Here is a 14007-nt window from a genome sequence, read left to right on the forward strand (position 1 = left end):
GGCAGGGCTGTCCGGAAGCGTGCATTCTAAAATTAATTTCCCAGCCTAATGGAAACAATCATGCTAATAATTAAAAGGTGGGAGCTATCAGGGGGCCGGATGAGAGGAATTTATCTCTCTTTGCTTGGATCAACTCGGATGGCATTGCATGGATGACTTAGCAAGGCAGGGCCCCTGCTGCGGCTTCCATTAACTGGATTGGGGGGTGGAGGGGGGAATGTGTGGTGGCTGAGGGGCTGGGCGTGGTGGAACAAAAGTCAGGGGGTCCGATGGCCCAGCCAGCCTGCCAGGTTGGCCACAGTAAAGGGTGGTCGACTCTCCCTTTCTCTCTGACCTTGGTGGGCCGAGCTGTTGTTAAATGCACGTGTCTTTTCATGTTTTGAAATTCCCATTCTTCTCGTCGGTCACAGAAACCCTCAGGGACGTGGTCAGGCGCTCCTCGGTGAGGATAATGGATGTAAACCTCAGTCACCCACTTGGTCAGATCCTGACCCACGACTACCCGCGGGGCCCGGCCCCCACATCTTGCAAGATGCCGACAGCAGGCAGCGACCCTGCAGCGGCTCACCCGTCTGCCCTCCCTGGGGGACCCCAGCTGCATTTCGTTTTCAAATATTTAACTTTAACCTGTTTAATATTTAGTAAGGCTAAAGGAATAAAAGATGAATTATTGAAGAGATTAATGTTTTTAACCGCCTCCCCCCAAAGTCACAGCCAGGCAGCTTTGTATCAAAAACTCATTTCACAGGCATTAATTTTTTAATAAAATACTGATTGTGTGATGAAGAAGTGCTTCTAATAAGCTCCAACAGTCCGTGGGAAGGGCGTTCTTGTTTTCTTGGGCTAAGTACAATCCGAATTGAGTCGTTTCTACTGTGGGTTCCAGAAACAGTTGGGAAAAAAAGAGGGGGGTAGACCCTTAAGTTTTCTCCTAATTGTAATCCGAGTGACCATTTGAAACTTGGATAACACTGGAAACCTACCTTCCCAAGAAGGGGAGGCTGTGGCTTTTCAGACAGTAACTCAGCAGACAAAGGGAACATCGTTAGGAGTCGTGTTTTCTGGGGGCACAAGGAGAGGGAGGGGAGCTGGGGTCGTGAATATTCAAGCAGAGTCAATAGGTGGGGCTTTGTTAATAGAGAAATCCAGTCTGGAGCCAGCCCAGATGGTGGGATGGGGGAGGGGCGCGGGGGTGGGGGGAGCGGAGGAAAGATGGTGGCTAATTTCTTCCCCCACCGTCTTTTTTTGCCATGCATGTAATTTGCAATATCATCTTGTATTTCTCTTTGCTCTCTGCAGTTGAGAAGAGATGGGAGCCTCACATCTATTATTGCAACCCACAAACATTCCTCGGTCATGTTTCCCAGGGAGGGGTATTTTCAGTGGAGGTGATTTACATGGAGGTGATAGAGGCAGAGGCCCTCACTCACATGCAGTTTCAAAATGAGCATTGCAGATGGAGGCAGATGAGGAAAGACGGCGGACAAGCTGCGATCTGGAGACTATTGACAAGATGTAGACTGAAAAACCTTGCCACTGGGAGAAATTTGCCAGGTTAGAACATCCATTTGGAAAAGAGGGGGAATCTTGGATTCAGAGAAAAGGCGAAATTGTTTAACTGGAGAAGGAGAGGAGTCTCTCCCCGCGGCAAGCACTGCAGTGCTGACCGCATAGTGACAGTTTATGGGGATTTACGCCTGCTGGGCTGCAGGGATGTATTTGTAAATGCATATTTATAAGGCCTCCCAAAGAAGCTGGAAGCAGAGCCATGTGACATGACAGGGTCCTACTCAGAAAGAGATTGACTCCTGCACCCCTGGGTGGGAAGGGGCTCTGACTATCACAGGCACGAGACCCTCTGTTTTCCTGGGGAAGACCAAGGCTGCACTGCGCTTAGCATCTCTTAGAGGCTCTAAGACCGCCTGTGTTGTTCCAAAGATAGCATACAAGGAAATGGAAACCCACTTTCAAGGGATGCCATTTCACCAAGCTGGACGTGTGTTCCTTTTGTGTTCATTCTTTTGAAAGAATGGAAATTAGCAGCCAAGGTGAAGGGCAGCGGTGGTTGCAGACAGAAACACAGACTCTTGAACTCAGCGTTTCACTAGAGAAAAATGCTAGACTGTAAAAAACCCCTTTTTAAAAACATCAATACCTGCTATTTATAGGGCTTGGAAAATTGGTTTGAAGTCAAAAGCAATCATAGCAAAGGCTTTAAAACTCTGCTCATGCAAAGTCAACTTACAAAGATCTTTAAAAGCATGAGGTCAAAGGTTCAGGAACTGACAGGCGAGTCTGGCACCTCCAGTGTGTCCTGGGCACTTGGAGGAAAGTACGCAAAGTGACCACAAGACGTAGTTTTCGTGGCAGCTGTCACAGCCTGCTGCAGCGGAGCCCGCGCTGTTTGGTTGAGACAGATTTCTAGAGTTTTGTCTGATGGTTTCTTCTGCTAAGTTAGACATTTTGCAGTTCAGTATAACTCATGTATTTCAGAGAATGAAAAACCTCTCAGTACAGGGACTCCAGTTATGAGCAATCATTCATTGTGAATGTTTGTGACTGATTGGTTTCATGTTTGCATAAATGCTTTCCTGGAGGCTCAGACAGTAAAGAGTCTGCCTGAAATGCAGGAGACCCGGCTTCAGTCCCTGGGTTGGGAAGATCCCCTGGAGAAGGAAATGCACCCCACTCGGCACGGGGAATCCCGTGGACAGAGAAGCGTGGCGGGCTACAATCCATGGGGTCACAAAGCGTCAGACATGACTGAGTGACTAACCTTTTCACTTCCCTTTCACAGTTAATTTACAACGTGGGGTTAGTTTCAGGTGTACAGCAAAGTGATTCAGTTACAGTACATATATCTGCATATATATCTATTCTTTTTCAGAGCCTTTTCCTTCGGAGGTTGTTACAAGACAATGAGTGTGTCTCCCTGGGCTCTACAGCAGGCCCTTGCTTCAGGGTTTGTCTTATCCAGAGGCGCCTGCTGTGAACATGCTTCACACGAATTCCTTCCTATGGAACTGAGAACAGGAACTGATTCTCATCAGACACAGCTGATGCAGAGGTCACCCCAAACGTCTCCCACTCCTCAGGTTGTCCACCTGGGCCTCGATAACTCTCAGCAGATGGCTCCGCCCAGAACCCGCCGAGATGCACTCACCGCGTGCCCTGCCCCTTTCCCTTCTCCGCCATCGACCTCGGTCTTCCTCGCCTTCACCCTCTCCGCCCAGCCGGGGACACACCCCTCTCCCGTCCACACCGGCCCTGTCCTCAGCCTTGCCTCCAAGCCTGCTGTGTGCAAAGACGACCTCCGCTTCCCGGCCAACTCTCAGGGCTGAACTTGAACCTGACTTCCATCCCTGAGCCGGATTATAAGCTGTGCCACACAAGCCTCCCCTGCACTCTCCTCCTCTTTTCAGTCTGTCTTCCTTCGGCCTTGACCTCACATCCTACCTTGAGGTCAAAAGGCCAGCAGCCGCCCCATCACTGCCGAGACTTCTCTCGGACTGGATCCAAGGGACCCTTCTATCCTGGGGGAAACTTCCCCCGCGAGGCTGGGCCGCCCTCTCGGTCTGCCTCGAGGCCTCGCGAGCCGTGACCCCCTAGCTGTCTCTGGGATCATCATCACCGATGGGGTTGCTTCCTCCCATCAGAGAGCTCGCAGCTTAGAGAGAGAGACAGCGAGAGAGAGGAGGAGAGCATGCCCCCCTTAAACCCCAGCGTCACTTAGTACAGAACCCGTGGCCCAGCCTGACCAATGACGACCGCGTGAATGTCTGGTCAAAGGGGAGAAGCGCACCTCCCCTCCCCACACCCAAGAGGAAGCTCCTTTGGAGACAACGACCTCAAGGAATAGGATTAAGTGAGTGTTTACCCGATTCCCTGCGAGGAGCGTGCGGAATGCTGACCCAAGACCAGAAACCACCAGAACCCCCCTTTCAGGGCGACTCCATGGGCGGGGAGTCTGCAGATACCCGTGCCTCCAAACAGCATGCGCGAGAGCACGCCGCCTCCCAGCGTTTGCAACTTTAAGACAGATCTTCATTTCCGCCATACCTATAAGGCTGAAGGTTCCAGGAATTTGGGGGCGGGCTGTGGGGACAGTTTCTTGCTCCTTTTCACTAGAGGGGTCTCTGCTGAGGTTGCCGCCCTGCCAATGTCTGCACCTGAAGGTGAGACAGAGCTGTGGCTTCCCAGGAGCCGGGCAAGCCCAGGAGTCCCCTGGTGTCTGCTGAACGCCAAGTCCCACAGTTGGGGTGGATGATTAAGCAGACTTGGGGGAACTGAGCAAAGCTTCTGCTTTTTACTCCTTCTTCTTTGAAACCAGACCCCAGGAAGCCCCCCGGCCCCACGGGGTGTCAGGGGAGCTGGTGCTGGGAGACCCGCCTCCATCATCGGGTTATGGTAGCTCTCATCAGTGGTAAAGGCCGAGGGACTGGGCCCCCCACCAGGTGACTTTAGGGAAAAGGAGAGGCGGAGGAGTGGCCGGTGGACACTGGTGTTGCCTTTAGGGTCCAGTGACCCTGCCCAGCAGTAGAACCAGACCAAGGGTCTCACCCATTAGATACAGCTTCATCCAAGTGTGGCGTGTGGTTGGGTGGCTCACAATGTGAGTGTGTGTGTGTGTGAGAGAGAGAGAGAGACATAGGGAAGGAGAGAGAAGTTAGAGCCAAGGTTCTCTCCTTCAGGCAGACCCAGAGCAAGAGCCCCCGCCTCAGATCATACCCAGGTCAGGATGAGGGGATAAGGAGGTAAGCACAAGAGCTGGGTGATCCCTAAACACCTTATCCTGCCCTCAGGGAGCTTGGTATCAGGAGTAGCATTCATTCCACAAAACCGATCATTCGTAATATTAACACAGAGTTGCTTTAGACTCTGAGTCAGATGGAAGGGGAACACTGAGTTGGTGTTTGGAGCACAGTCTTGTCCTGGAGGCAAGATGTTAATTAAAATATGAGAGATGATTCCAGCTCAATAAACAGAGAGCACGGCATTTTGGATGGGAGCGCCTAAAGCAGTATTAAATATTTGATCTCTTACCTGCTCCCTCAACAGATTCTTTGATTTGGGGGTTCAGGTTGTGACAACAACCTAATTTCACATAAACCACGTGTTCCTATTTTAGAGACAAAAACAGGGATTTTGCAGAAGCAAGTCGGGCACCAGACGCTGGTCCTCCTCCATTCAGGGTCCCGAAGTTTAGAACCTGCTGCCATCGATGCTGTTGGCTGATGCACAAACAATACATCGTTTTCTTATCTTTGGTCCCTGTCGTTCCTGAAGGGAAAGCTAGAATTAGACATACGAAGATAAAAATTCCTCAGGCGGAATGTCGTTAGGAGAGTGAAAGTCCCAAGAGTTCTCATCACAAAGAGCCGTTTTTCTCGCCTTTCTTTTGGCGTAGGCACCGGTGAGGAGCGGGCGGTAAGCTGAGTCTAATCTGCCCCTCCCCCCTCCCCCCCTCGGTCGCTGTGAGTTCGTCTTCAGCCTGTGCGTCTGTTTCTGTTTTGTAAATAAGCTCACGTGCATCCTTTTCTCAGATGCCCGGTCAGCGGGGTTTCATGTGAAAGCAAAGGGAAGGGCTCAGCGGTCCCTTTGGGGCGCTGACTTGTCTCTCTTGCTGGATTGTAAGCGCGCGATGCTAGAAACCTAGACGAACGCGGCTTTGCCTCCCTAACAGCAGCAGATGCTGTGGTTTGTCAGCTGCACATTTGCTAACGAGAGTGTCCCGCGTTGCAGAGACGCCAAAGAGCCTCCTGAGGGGTTTCTCTCAAGCTTTGCTCCCAACTGGAAAGGCCCTTGAGCTGCAGGAGGAAGGTACTGTCCACCTTTGTTCCACCACCCTCGGTATGTTTTACAATCGGAGGCAAGTACTTCACCCGGCGTCATCGCGGGCGTATTTGTGGAAGGACGGATGACTCCGCAGAGCACATTTCCTCCCTTTTGAAGTGTTTCGGGGTTGTTTTCTCTTGTTCCCTTCGGGCTTTTCCGGATATTACAGTGATGCTGGTGAATGTTTCCTGGAGCTCTTGGCTGTCATTTCACAGAAGGAAAAACAAATGGAGAGACCTCGGGGTGACCGTCTCTGTGTCCTGGACAGGGAAGTGATCGTTCTGGAAGCTTGCCCTCCTGGTCCTGCAGACACCAGACCCAGCCGGGAGTGTTTCATCTCGTCTGGTGGCTCGTGATATGAACCAGACAGACCTCTCCCCCTGTCCTCCTTGCTTATCCTCGCCTCAGCCGCCTTTATTTATGACTTTTTATACCAGACAATTGGGCTTCCCTGGTGGCTCAGCTGGTAAAGAATCCGCCTGCACTGTGGGAGACCTGGGTTCGATCCCTGAGTGGGGAAGATCCCCTGGAGGAAGAAATGGCAACCCACTCCAGTATTCTGGTCTGGAGAATCCCGTGGACCGAGGAGCCTGGCGGGCTGCGGCCCATGGGGCCACCATGAGTTGGACACGACTGAGTGACCAAGCACAGCACCACATACCAGGCAAGCATGAGCCACTGTCTCCTTCCAGGAAATGTACCTTAAAAGCAGAAATGCTCATATTTCTCCTGATGGTATATATACATGGTTTTTCAGAGGATTTCTTGATGAATATCTCCTTTTATAAATTCATTGTCTTAACAATCAGGCATATAAATGGATTTGATAGAGAATTCTCTTGAAGCCCCTTCTCCATGCTCTTGACTGAGCCGGTTTTTCCTGCTGAGGTGCAGCTGATTTACAACGTCGTCTTCCTTTCTGCTGCTGTGCAGCTAAGTGACCCGGGCATGCGCACACATTGTCTTCATATTCTTTGTCACTACACTTTATTTCAGGAAATCGGACATAGTCTCACGCGCTATACAGTAGGACCTCGCCTATCCATCCTATACATGCTAGTCCGCACTTGCTAACCCTGAACTTCCCCCCGGCCTCCACTTTTCTCTACCTTGAATAAAAAAGGATAAGGGTTTTTGCTTTACTTTCACGAAGTCCTCACCTCCAAGGATCTTATTCTAAGAATTGCCTTTAGAGTTATCATTTGGGGAAGGGGACTTTTTTGTGTGCTTTTTTGTCTAGTAGAGTTGATGAGGAGAAGGGGGCAACAAAGGATGAGATGGCTGGATGGCATCACCAAGTCAGTGAACATGAGTTTGAGCAAGCTCCGGGAGATGGTGCGGGACAGGGAAGCCTGGCGTGCTGCGGTCCGTGGGGTCGCGCCGCGGCCCGTGGGGTCGCGGAGAGTCGGACACTTAGGGGCTAAACAACAGCAGCAGCCAGTAGAGGAGGAAGTGAGCTCTCTACGGTGCTAGCAGTTCAGTGGGTACGCCGAGCCTTGTGTCGGGGAGCACAGTGGGAAATGTTCATTTGACATATGAATCTTTGGGGGTGAGCAGATGGAAACTGGTATGTGCAGGATGGATGAGCCGCAGGGCCCTACCGCAGAGCGCAGGGAACTATATTCAGTGGCCTGCGATACGCCGTCATGGAAAAGAACAGGAAAAGAACGAATCTGTGTCACCGAGTCACTTTGTGTACCGCAGAAAGGAGCGCACCGAAACTTCAGCACGATAAAATTTAAAAACATGGCTCGAACGGCGGTACGGACACGGCGGTGGGCAAAGCAGCGCCCCTCCGGAAGGAGCCACACCGGCTCCCGCCTGCGGACATCGGACCGGACGCGCACACGCGTGGGCGGCCCCGGCTGCTCTGACCCGTCAGGTGTGGGGCAAGCGGATCAGAAGCAGGAAGGACCGGGGCGCCTCCCCAGGACGTCACCAGCAGGGAGGAGGCGCCAGAGCCCCTCAGCGGCCACACCCCACATTTCAGCTTGTGGCCATCAGGCAGCCACAGAAGCCGTGACGCGCCTTCTCCACGGTTGGGGGTTGGGGGAAGGCCGCCCTCTGTCTTCTTTGATTGTTCAGTTGCTCAGTCGTGTCTGAGGCTTTGCGACCCCAAGGACTGCAGCACCCCAGGCTCCCTGTCCTTCACTGTCTCCTGGAGCTTGCTCAGACTCAAGTCCGTTGAGTCAAGGATGCCATCCAACCATCTCATCCTCTGTTGCTCCCTTTTCTTCCTGCCCTCCGTCCTTCCCAGCATCAGGGTCTTTTCCAATGAGTTAGTTCTTTGCGTCAGGCAGCCAAAGAATTGGAGCTTCAGCTTCAGCATCAGTCCTTCCTATGAACACTCAGGACTGATCTCCTTTAGGATGGACTGGTTGGATCTCCCTGCACATCAAGGGACTCTCAAGAGTCTTCTCCAATACCACGGTTCAGAAGCATCAGTTCTTCGGTGCTCAGCCTTCTTTATGGTCCAACTCTCATATCAGTACGTAACTACCAGAAAAATTGTATCTTTGAGCATTTTGTATGGAAGGGAAAATGAGACTGCATTCGGGCGGGGGGATCAGCCCGCTTATGATCTGCAAATGTTTCTCCCACAGCCCCGAAAATAATTAAAAGCTATGGGTGTACCTCCTCACACATCTAAGAAGAAAATGAGAACTTTCCCACGTGCTGTTGCCAGGAAGCGCTCTCCCTTACAATGTGTGTGGAGGTCTACGTGTTCTAAATGCATTTTTGTTCACACCTTGGAGTGGAAGATTTTTCTCGTTGCGTTTATGTAAAATGATTATCACACGATCTAATTGAAACAGCCAGCTCTCAAGGTCAACCTGATTTGCTAAAGTAGACTTAATTTTTCCTAGAAGAAGGCTGACTTGGTCTTTTGCGTTAGCTGAACGTGTCCCCATGGCAACCGTGTCCATTCTGAGTGCCATCCTTGGGCGGCTGGGAGGCAGACACAGAGCGATGGAGCTGCCCTGAGGTTGTCACCTACGTGCTGTGAGCACTGGGGTTCTCGGCGACTCTCTTCTAAGCTTTCTGGGCTTGTCCTCAAAGGACTGGGGTTGCTTTCCATGTCCCTTTGTTCAGTGCTCAGAGGGTTTTTGGTTCCTCCCTGACCCCAGTCCAGTTGGAATGGGTGTATCTCACTCTCGGTGATAAAGCAAGGGGTGACAATCGTGAAGAGAGGTAAATTCTCAAGGGGAGGTGGGGATGCTGTTTCAAGCTAAAGGAAAGAGAGTCTGTGCAAAGTAAGGATTCCATGATAATCATTCCTCCTTATTTCCTACTTAGCAATCTCATACACCCCAGAGCACGCAGCCTGCAGGCCATGACGGCTCTGCTGTAGATAAGAGCAAGTGTCTGAAGAGCTCACTGATCAAATGAGCGAGAAAGCGGCCTCTCCCATGTTCCCTGGGATACACAGGTTCTCTGGATATGCAGGGGCCTGATCACCTAAGGGAAATACAGGAGCCGTTCTGTATGGACGTAGCATCAGGCATTGAGATGTACATTTGTTGAAGAGCAGACGGCTTCCCTGGTGGCTCAGACGATAAAACGTCTGTCTGCAGTGCAGGAGACCTGGGTTCGATCCCTGGGTTGGGAAGATCCCCTGGAGAAGGAAATGGCAATCCATTCCAGTTCTCTAGGCTGGAAAATCCCATGGACAGAGGAGCGTAGTAGGCTACAGCTCGTGGGGTCACAAAGAGTTGGACACGACTGAGCAACTTCACTTTCACTTTATTGAAGAGTGACTTTCAGCAATAAGCAATGAGCTGTCATTTCTTTTCTGAACACTGACTTACAAAATGGAAGCATTTATATTTTGAATGTATATCAAATTAGGAAAAAAAAGTTTTTTTCAACTGTTATTTTTTAAAAATCTTTTAAAAAACTATGTCAAGAGTTCAAATGATGGGCTGGAGGAAAGACATCAGAAGGACCTATGGTGAGCCACGTGGACACCCAAAGTTTCAGGGCCACTGTTTAAAAGTAGACTGGCCTTGTTCTTACCACTTGAGAGCAAAAAGCGCTCATCAAAAACATAGTGAAAAGACACCGAATGTTCAGCCACTGAAAATCATCATTTCCATGAAAAAATGAAACAGAAGCTTAAGGGTAAACGTATTTCTAGTCTCAGGAGCTAGAAATCCAGCTTCAAATACACACAGTGGTTTCAAGCTCTGCTGAACCAGGGCCATCCCATTAATTATGGATGACATTAGGGTCTAAACAAATACAAACTGTTTTGCCCGCACCTTTAGAAGCTCCTGAAGCAAATGTTTTATTCCCAGTGAGAACCGCTTTGCAGAGCTCAGATCTTGGAATTATTAGAAAAACTGCAGTGCTGGGAGGCCATCCAAAAATATAACAGTGGCTTCTTGACACCTGGCTTTTACTGGGCTGTTATTTACGGGAGGGGGCAGGGGAAGGACTTGAAGTCACTGAAGATGACTCGACAGGCAAGATGAAGAGAGACGGTGGGAAAATGTCATCCCCAGGCCAAAGAGACTGCAGACATTCTGACATTTTCCCATAATCTGGTCAATACGGAGTCAATACGTCTTTCTTCTGGGTAACCGTGGACTTAAATGAGTTTGTCCCGCCTGCTCTATTCTATTCCCTCTTGTAGATTCCAATTATTTTGAGGGCTTCTTTAAAGACCTTCTCTTGCTGGACTGACGTGTAGTACGTAATCAGTGAGACTCAGGTCACCAAGTGTCCTTTGTCTCTGGGCTAATTGTCCCGTGTGCTTCTGTGACATCAGACTGAAGGTGGTGCCCGTGGGAAGGGAGGCGTTTTTCCTGGTTTTCAGCCATGGTTCACGTGACAAGCCACAAGATCAGAAGCCCTGTCTGTGGATACAGGTTGATTCGACTGAAGTGGCTTTTGCTTTCATGCCTTGTCACCCACTTCGGCTCTTCCCCGTCTGGCTCACAAATCTCTCTTGATCATCTCTAGACTGGGAACGTGGTTTAATGAAAAGTGAAATCACTCAGTTGTGTCCAACTCTTTGTGACCCCGTGGACTGTAGCCTACCAGGCTCTTCCATCGTGGGATTTTCCAGGCAAGAATACTGGAGTGGGTTGCCATTTTCTTCTCCAGGGGATCTTCCTAACCCAGGGATCGAACCCAGGTCTCCCGTATTGCAGACAGACTCTTTACCGCCTGAGCCATCAGGAAGCCTGGTTTAATGAAGAAGTACTGAATTCAAAATCCAAAGTCCTAGATTCAAATCCAGTGCTCGTCTTTCACACAAATTTCTATGGTTTGGGGTTGACATGCATACGCTGTTATATTTAAAATAGATAACCGGCAAGGACGTCCTGCATAGCACAAGGAATTAACCTAAATGGGAAAAGAATTTGAAAGAGAATAGATACATAGACAGATACAACTGACTTATTTTTCTGCATGTGTGAGACTAACACAGCACAAATCAACTGTAGCCCAATATAAATTATAAGCAATAAATGTCCCCTGAGAGCTTACATCGTTTTAGGCATTGAATGTCAGCCTTTCACATTTATTGTCTCGTTTAACTTCACAACCGTCCTAAAGCAGACTCACAAGCGATCCGTATTTAGTACAATGGAAGAGTCTAAGTAGAATGTCCTACGGGTTTGAGCCTCTTTCTACCCAAGTCTGGAGACAGCTCTCTCAGTCCAGATACGAGGTTGCCCCATGCCAGCTGTGGGACCTTGGACAAATTAAGCAACTTCTCAGAGCCCTGATCTTCCCATCTGAGTTTCAAAATTCTCACGTGAGAAAGTGGGTATGAGAATGGCGACCTCAGGGTGTGGCTGTGTTTGTCCCAAGAGGGGCGAAATCTCTTTGGGAGCATCCCTGGCCTACGAGAAGGTCGTTTGCTGTTTCTATCCGAGGAAGGAGAGCTCAGTTCAGGAGCAGGGAACTGATGGGAGATGAGGAAGCTGCTGCGGCTGGAGGAAGCCTGCCCATTTCACTCCAGGGTCCAAGCCACAAGCCAGTCACAAACACGTCTTGCTCTGTGTGCTGAGAATGAGTGAGTGAGTGAGTGAAGGCCACTCAGTCGTGTCTGACTCTTTGCGACCCCACAGACTGTAGCCCTCCAGGCTCCTCTGTCCACGGGCTTCTCCAGGCAGGAATACCGGACTGCGTTGCTATAGTAAACAGCAACAGGTGAACATCTGGGCTGGTGGGGCGCCTCTGCTGGTTTTTATACACAAGTGTAATTTATCCTGTGGGTCTTCAAAGATGATATGTGTCATGACGGGGATTTACTTATTAAAGAGCTTTCATGACAAACTTTAGGAGGGTGGTCCCTAATACATCCATCACTGCCGTTCTGCAGAAAGCCAGAGCAGGTCCAGGGAGAGAGCCTGCTGATGGTGTGACCTGATTTGCAGGGATTTTCCAGCATCTCAGGGGAGTGGGTCGGGGGTGTCCTTGCTGTTCCTCTTCACCTGGTGGATGAGAACTTGGGGGCAGAGGTGAGTCCTGACCACTGAACCCAGAGCCAGAGCACAAAGGTTTAGAGACACTGACAGAGCTGCCCGCCTGACCCACAGCTGCAAAGATGACCTGCTGAAACAGCGGGGCTGCATTCCCCGGGGGCCAGCTTGAGCTCACTGACACCAGCTGATCTCAGGCACGAAAGGAGGCTGAGGGTAAACACAGATGAGGCTCTCACTGCAGAAGCTGCCACCATTCTCTAGAATCTTCTGTAGTCTTTGGGCTAGTTGGGCTCCCTGGCTAATTAACTGATCATTCAATGTTTCTACCAATACTTATTGGGTCCACTTTGTCTTGGGAACCATACAAAGCGCTTGCTTGTGGATAATCCCTAACTTCATGGAGTCCCTCTTGAAAAGAAGCTGGATACAGTGTGTCATTATAGGAGACTGGGAAAGAGAGCCTGCCAGGAGCAGATGGCTCAGAGTGCTCTGCTGCTGCTAAGTCGCTTCAGTCGTGTCCGACTCTGTGCGACCCCAGAGACGCCAGCCCACTAGGCTCCCCCATCCCTGGGAATCTCCAGGCAAGAACACTGGAGTGGGTTGCCATGTCCTTCTCCAGAGCATGAAAGTGAAAGTGAAGTTGCTCAGTCATGTCCGACCTTCAGCGACCCCATGGACTGGAGCCTTCCAGGCTCCTCTGTCCATGGGACTTTCCTAGCAGAGCAAAATCACTGAAGGTGAGACTCAATAATGAGTAGGCGTTCACCTAGAGAAGGCAGTGCTGGACGACGGGGAGTGGACTGTGGGAGGCAGAAGGCTCTGCAGAAGGTGGTGTGTTTGAGGAGGTGTAAGAATTCTCCCTGACGTGAGAAACGCGGAGATGGGGATGATGATGGACAGCAAAGGAAGACGAGTGTAAGGAAGGAAGCAGGGGTCTAGATAACTGATACGCTGGTATTACCCCTTTGATAAAAAGTAATGAAAGTGGATCTGAAATACCTTATTGAAAGAGAAACATTCTCAGATGACGTATACAAATAGCTAAACGCCAGTCATAGCCCACAAAGTCTAAAAACAGGGGAATGCAAAGCACATACCCAGGAAAATGCAAAAAGGAGGGCAGGAGGGCAGGAAGGGAGGAAGAAAGAAGAGGAGCGACGTACACGTGATTTGGTTGCGGTGCTTCAAGGCACACGTGGAAAGAAAAAAGCGTAAGTCTGAAAAATGCAAATGCAACATGAACTCAAATGTCCCCGACTTTCCAAATATCAGGAGTGCTGGCTTCTCCCCTCGCGTCCTGCCAGGTGAGGTGACACACAGCTGGTAGCAACCAGCTTCAAGGCTGCTTGACGCTCTGATGCGATGCTTTGGATTTTGGCAGCGTCACTGCTCTGCTGGGCTCTAACTGGGGTCGACACTTGGGACATTTCTGTCCAGTGCATACCGATCTGCACACAGAGAGGATAATTGAAGACAGAGATGAGTGAAGATGCTTTCCAAGAGTACGAAGAAGTCGAAAGGCTTCTTTGATGCTCCCTGTAGCCACAGGATTTAGAAATGTTTGGGAGACTCAAGTGGGGAGCCAGGCAGGCCAGTTTTGTGGGCCCCGTGCCTTTTCCTGAGGGGTCCTTTGATCACTGGAGGAGTATGCAACTCACTGACAGCTTTGAAGCCACGTGGATGCAGGATGTGTTTCTGCGTGAGAGACAGTGCTTGAGTCAAGCTGTGATGA

The sequence above is a fragment of the Capra hircus genome, chromosome 12 (assembly GCF_001704415.2).
Source record: "Capra hircus breed San Clemente chromosome 12, ASM170441v1, whole genome shotgun sequence".
NCBI classification, from domain to species: Eukaryota; Metazoa; Chordata; class Mammalia; order Artiodactyla; family Bovidae; genus Capra; species Capra hircus.